General features: G+C 39.3%; 1 long non-coding RNA gene across 1 annotated transcript; it reads left to right on the plus strand.

Moving 5' to 3' along the window:
• Window positions 1-5,283: 5,283 nt before the first annotated feature.
• Window positions 5,284-6,022, plus strand: LOC113076530 (uncharacterized). The gene is made up of 3 exons (XR_003281195.1): window positions 5,284-5,327; window positions 5,677-5,786; window positions 5,947-6,022. It is a non-coding gene; the product is annotated as an uncharacterized LOC113076530 (long non-coding RNA).
• Window positions 6,023-7,318: the final 1,296 nt, after the last annotated feature.

The following is a 7,318-nucleotide window of genomic DNA, read 5'->3' on the forward strand; positions in this document are numbered from 1 at the left end:
CGGGCAGGGCAGTCTCGGACGCCGAAGACTCAGAAGTTGACTCCCATGAAAACCGTCTCCCTCGTTTCATGGGGAGACTGCTGGCTGTGGAGGGCACCTCAGGACTCTGGGAGGGGCTTGCCTGATCCCCAGGGTTGCCACGGCCAGGGCACGACCCTCAGGGATCGTTGGCAGCTGGGTAGGTGGAGGGGACCTCTGTGGCTCCTCCTGGGAGATGCTTTCCCACAGCCGGGCATAATTACGGAGGACCCATTCCCCCTCAGGCGAGTATGGGAGGGTGACCCCCTTCCTGTCGGCGGGGGATGACGTCCAGCACAGCCTCCGGAACTCCGCCTGATGCTGAAGCTCAGAGGCCCTCCTGCCTGCTGAGTTCCTTGGTGGTCAGTTCATTCTGTCAGGGTTAGGCAAGGAGGAACTCAAGTGCAGACAGGGAATCACAAAACAAGGGGTTTATTTACAAAAAGGGGAAAAACAAAAACCCACGAGGGGGAAAACAGGACTAGGGCAGATACAACAATAACGAAACAGGGCTGATTAATCTAGATAAACAAAGACTCAAAACAGGAGAACACTAACTACAAATAACACTCACGGTTATACAGGATACAATATCTCAAACACAGGTGAGGAACACACAAATCACAGAGGTACAATGAACCGACGAAAGACAACGCACACTAGGAGATCTAAATAGGGGAACTAATCAAGACACGACAGGTGTTACAGATAGGACAATCACGACACGACTAGGTTAACAAGGGGGGCGGGGCAAGGGAACGAGACAACACAAGCACATGGCCCAAAGACAAGGCCATGCGCTTGTACACAAAACAAGGGTCTGTCATGATCCTGCCTCAAGACTAGGAAAAATCAAGGACACGAGGGCAGGATCATGACAAATACAGCTCGAAAACACTGACAATTTTTAACATTTTTAATTATTCATGCCTCAGTGCATGATGGGAAATATGGGATCATAACTTTGATATTTACTTAAAGAATCATTTTAAACTTAACAAACGGTTCCAAGTAAAATATACTTATGAGTTCCAACTAATTTCTACAAGTGTAAATTGAGTACTAGAATTACTTTTAACTTTTTTCATTCTTGCCTTAACTAAATTATTTAATGTAGAAAAATGGGAAAAGTATAAGAAAAGCGGTTCCTTGGTGAACAGAAAAGTGTAGTAAAGATGTGAGAGATAGGAATAATGCTTTTAAACTTCTTAAGAAATAGCATAATTATAATCATCTAGTTTTATTTAAGCAGTTGTGAGGAGAACTATAAGGCAAGCTAAGAGAGAAAGCTGGTGTGGTTTCTGTAGTGGAATCGGAAGAACAATTCCAGTAGGTGATGTGAGGAGTATGATCAAGAGAATGGAAGGTAATAAGAAAGAGAGGAAAATCAGTAGTAGAGTCAGGAGGAGAAATAGCTGTAACAGATAAAGCAGAAATGCTAGTAAAAACATTTGCACAAATTCATGGTTCAGGGAACTAAAGTGAGGAAGGAAAGAGGAGAAGAGAAATAACAAAGGATCAGCCAATTAACTTCCCTTTCAATAGAGATGAATTGAAGAGAGTTATTTGTAATGCTACAAAAAAACGTTCATCTGCAGGAAAGAATCAGGTCGGATATATAATTAGACATCTGAAAGATAGGGCTGTGGGGAAAAAAAATTGAATTATAGAGTATAGGAGGAAGGAAGACTTACGAAAGTTTGGAAAGAAGCTATAATAGTACCTATAAGAAAGCCAGGAAAAGATCCTTCAAAAACCCTCTAATAATAGATCAATAGCTTTGTAATGAGCCCCTGCCCCGAACACCTGAGGCTTCTACTCATTTAAGAGCTGCTGGCATTTCACTGGCGGTTTGCCCTGGGAACTCTGCAGGTCTTGTCCACACTAATACGTTTTAATAGGTATGCGTTTCAATTGGGGTTTAATAGGTATGGCTCAGGTTTGTTCTTTACCTTCTGACCAGATTTTAGATTGAGGCTGTTAACATCTAAGATATCATGAAGTCCTACAGATTTTGCTCCGCTTGGAGAGAAGGGAATTCTTGTGGAAATTTAAGAATTGCCTTCCTGAGACTATGGCAATGTTCTTGAGTGAACAGCAGGTACTCCAGGAATATAGATCGGCTAACCTAACAGATGAGTTTGTGTTGACTCAAGGGATGTTTGTTCTGCTATCTTGAACCAAATCTGACAAGAGTATTGAAACTGCAGCAGGTCTTGAGTCCAGCTCTTACATTCAGGGTAAGAAAGGAGTTTGAGGAAAACGTGTCTGACCTTGATCAGAAGCGATTTAGTTTTTTCCCCCTTTAACCTGCAGTTCTTCAAATGAACATTTAAGTTCCTTCACATTCTGAGACTTTTCAACAAAGGAGTCTTTATGCAAATCAACAAAGGAGTCTTTATGCAAATCTAACTGACTAGTCTGCAATTTTTTTTTTTTTTTTTGAAGCAGCATAACTTGAAGATGCCCTCTGATCTACTAATCTAGATCAAATTTGCCTCATGGTAGTCTAAACACTGCCACGAACAACGTTTTATAATTTGCTTAAGTTCTGCTTTCCAATAGCTACAGGTATAAAGCTGTACTAATGAAGGAAACAGCAAAAAAAGTGTATTTTAACAAACAAATTATAAATAAGGACTGGTGAGCTAATTAATTAAAACTAACACTAACTCAAAAGTTAAGAAAACATCCGATCTCCCGATAAAAAAATAAATAAAATCAAGCACAGCAAAAGTCTTCTGGACCAGCTCAATTTGCCTATGCTTTCTAGGTACTTTGTGGTATCTAAACAAGCTATCACTCCCCATCCTTAAACAAACGAGAATAAGGAAAAACGAGACTAAATGCAAACACAAAACTGAGTTCTGAGGGCAAACCACCAGTGAAGTGCCAGCGGATGCAGCTCTTAAATGAGTAGAGCCTCAGGTGTTTGTAAAAGTCCCCGCCCCCAATCACTAAGCAGCTGCACTCAGGATGAAAGAGCAGGGGCTCGTAACAGCTCTTACATTGAATATCTGTAAAATAATGGAACAGATGATAATGGAAAGGATGACATAATTTTTTGAGAAAAAAAAGGATTCATATTAAAGTGGTTTTAGAAAAGGAAGTGGATCCTATTGTATGTTTATAAAATGAAATTAGAAAAGTGCATATAGATAAAGAGTCAGTAATTGCAGTATTTTTGGACATATAGAAGGCTTGTGAAATGATGTGGAGAGAGGGTTTTTTGATAAAATAAAAAATTATGAATATAGGTGGAAGAATATACAATTGGTTAAAACATTTTTTTGTCGAACAGAATCCATCCAGCATCCAGGTAAGAAAAGGGAATTAAGTGTCAGTTACATTCCAGATAGAAAATGCAACTCCACAAGGGGGTGTAATACGTTTCAGGAGAAAAGTAAGGAAGAGGGTTTTTCCAGAAGAAAGTTTGAAGATGTATGAGAAATCATTAGAAGGGGTGAACGTTTCTAAGTTTTTAGGTATTATTTTTATGCTAAACTTACTTGGGCTGAATATATAAATAAAATAGTGGAGAAATGTTAGATGGTGTTAAACTTCATGAGATGTATAAATGGAGTGGAATAGGGGCAAGTTTTTCTTCATTAAAAACAATCTATTTAACACTGATACAGTCTGTGTTTGATTATGGTGGTGTGGTATATATGGTTTTGCCTCAAAAAAAAAACAAAAAAAAAAAAACAGTTGGAAATACTTTGTAAAATTCAAGCTCCAGCGATGAGACAAGTCTTAGTAAGAGAGATGCCACTAGAAGTTAGAAAGAAACAGTTCATGGTAAATTACTGGGCTAACCTCCAGGAGCATAAAGATGAACATCCTACAAAAATGGTCTTACAGATCTGTTGGGAAGAAAATGAAAGCTGTAGAACAAGTTTTGGGTGGAGTAGTAAAATATACGCAGAAGAAATAAATATTAGTAAATATTATCAAGATGAGCCCAACAGTTGTTATTCAAGAATATGAACCATGGGGTAAAACCTCAAGTAGATTTGCATTTGTTGACTGAGGTAAAAAAAAAAAAAAACCCAGAGAAGCTGACTTGTCATCTAGATTTTCAATAAACACCAGAGTTCAATACCCCTGGCATATACAAGTGAATACATGTGGCTCAAAATATCCAGAATGTCAAATAACCGGGGTTGCTTTTTTTAGTTCAAGAGGATCAGTGGAGTAAAGTGAACTTCAAATCACTTGGCAGTTCATACAGTAGAAATTATAGGAATGCTCTCTGCATTGCAGTGGGTTGAGGAACACAAACCTGAGAAGGTTTGAATTTGTTCTGACTCCGTTTCAGTCTTAAAGAGTTTGAAATCTTTTAAAGCATGTCACCATTCTGTTTAGTATCCTACAAATACATTCAAGAATTGTTCAGAATGATAAATCATCAGTTTTATATGGGTCCCAACACACACACACAAAAAAAAATAATAATAATAATAATAATAAAAAATGGATAAATGAACAAAGTTAAGTTAAACAGAACATAGGGGAAAATGGTAGATTCCTTTATAGTTTAAAGTAAGTCATAATATAAAGTGTATAGGTAAGTCAAGGAAACAAGAGGTTATCTTTAACAGAATATTATTAGGGCTCTCAAATTGAAATAGCCCTCTTAAAATAATATGGACACACCCAAATGGGTTATGTGAACAATGTCATGTTGAAGGAACAATACCTCATGTATTTGAATCTAGTAGCCTAAGCATGAACGAGAAAGAGGAAAAATGCTAGTAGAAATAAGGAACAATGGAATTCAGGATCTTAATTTTAAGGTTTTAATAAAATGGGCAAGTGTAATAAATAGTAAAGTATTCTCTGATTTTGTCAGAGTTTAGAACTCTGTTCCAGGTGCCCTTCGGAGGGCGAAATCATAGGGCGAAATGCCCCGTTTGGAACATAGACAGTAAAAGAAAGAAGAGTGTTCCTTGTCGTCACGACGCGCGACGCTGTAACACCGATTGACGCAAATAGTTTGCGCCGGAGGAGTGTAGTGTTGACAAGTGTCTGTTGGTGCAAGTCAGCAGTGATGTCAATATTACTGTAAGTTAGTCATATTTTCTCCGATGAAGCTGATCAAAAACCCGTTTCACTTTTCTATGATTTCTCTCTCGCCTGACATCAGTGCTCACCTTTAACATACGCGAGGGACTATACAAACACAGATGACTGTGCAGCATCATATCAAATGATCAATGATTCATGACAAAACCAGGTGGACGAGAGATGGTTGATTGTTTACCCTTTCAGTCTGTCTTTTGAATACAAGGATTTTCGATTAAAATAAGGTATGCGCCCACCATATCTCACATTTACCTAAATCCTATTTATATTGTCTATTACAGCAGAATACGAATAAAACTTATCTATTCCTAATTAATTCGTTTTTTTTACAGTAAGTATCTAAAAATGAGACAACGGGCATCCATGATATATACTCTGTATCTATAGCAAATTTTTGTTGTTGTCTTTTTCTGTTATGTTAGTTGCTTAGAAGAACATAATGTTGTTATGTTGGTCACTATTCAGCTTGGTAACATATGTAGTATTGATCTCTTCAGAGTAAATTGGTTAATATATATTAAATGTGAATAACAGAACGTGATGTCAGCATAATTTTATGCTCTTGTGATTCAGTCGATGTCGAGAACAAGCGTGGCCCTGGAGGACGAGGAGAAGCAGAGATGCACTGCTGGTGCCAGTCCACCCGACTTCAGCCCAGACACCCCACAATCCTTACCAGAAAGGTCTGTATTAATAGTTGTTTCAACATCCACTGTAATATACTATAGTTTACTGTAAGAGTTATTACTGACTGCAGGGACTCATGCCTATTCATAAGCTTTGTATGTTTGCAAACTTTAGTTTGAGTTTCAGTCTTGTGCATTCTGATGTTTTCCCTCAAAGACTGAATTTGGAAGCGTCCGTCAGTGCTGTGGATACAAGCCCCTCCCCTTCTAGCAATGGAACCACACCTGCTGGCATTGCCATGGGAGATCGTTACCCAGATAGCCTCACATCTCCCAGCAAAGTGGTGTCATTAATGTTCTGCCGCAGGTAAACACTTTCAGATCCAAACCTGACCATTTTCTTCTATACAGGGGCATGCTTCTTTCACTAAATGGGTATGCAGTTTCTTTATAATAGTAATAAACTTTTATATATTATTAATACCCAAGTATTAATAAGAATAATGCATTAAGATTTTTGCATACTTTATTTGACAAACTATTGGTTTTGTGCTCAGTGATCCTATAAACCTTAAACCTTTTGGTTTGAGGTCAAATAATATTTTGTAAATAATTTTGAATGAAGTCTCTTCTGTTCACGCAAGGCTGGCATTTATTTGATCAAATACAGAAAAATAGTGAATAATTAATTTCTGTGATCAAATCTGAATTTTCAGCATATCATTACTCCCAGTCTTCAGTGTACATGATCCGTCAGATAATTGTTCTTCCGTTGAAAACAGTTTGTTTCTGCTTCATATTTTGCTGGAAACTGTTGATACATTCTTGTTTCATAGATTCACTTTCGACTGAATAAGCCATTCAAAAGCACAGGCATTTATTTGCAATGGAAATATCCACACTTAGGTGCCCTTTGAGCAAAGGCATCGAACCCTCCAATTGCTCCCCGGGCGCCCGCAGCATAAATGGCGTGCCACTGCTTCCGGGTGTGTGTTCCACAGTGGTGTGTGCTGTGTTCCACCTGCTCCTGCTGGTGTGTGCATTTCGGTCCATGGTGTAAATGCCAGAGGCACAAATTCTGAGTATTGGGCTGGCATTGTCACTTCACTTCACTTCACTTAATTTCTTTTCAATAAACACCCCTCTTAAACCTCTCGCTTGTTCGTCTGTGTTTAGGTAATGTCAGACGTTGGGAAAGCTTGGCGAGGATCGCTTGGCGTGGCAGCTTCGGGCTCAAAAAACTCTCGGGTCCCGCAGCGTCTTTCCCAGTCGGGCCAAAGGAGGATTTTTGATTGGTCCAAGGCATGCTTGGAAAATGGAGCAGTTGATGGCTGCTGGACAGGGCTTGAGAACAAGCAGTGAGACAGGAAGAGGCAGCTGTGGCGTGAACGGTGAGAACTTGTAGATGATGCAGCTTGGATGTCGATTTAAACTGTGCAGCGGAAGCAGGAGAAGAGAACGTGCAAGTTCATCCCAGAATGCCTCTGACAGTCCCCATCTGACTGAATCATCCAGCACTTCTTCGCCCTTGGAGCACATCATCCTTCCCTCTGGCACATTTGCAGATGTGAATTGTGTCCTCCTCCTGG

The sequence above is a fragment of the Carassius auratus genome, unplaced genomic scaffold (assembly GCF_003368295.1).
Source record: "Carassius auratus strain Wakin unplaced genomic scaffold, ASM336829v1 scaf_tig00020682, whole genome shotgun sequence".
In the NCBI taxonomy this organism is placed as follows: Eukaryota; Metazoa; Chordata; class Actinopteri; order Cypriniformes; family Cyprinidae; genus Carassius; species Carassius auratus.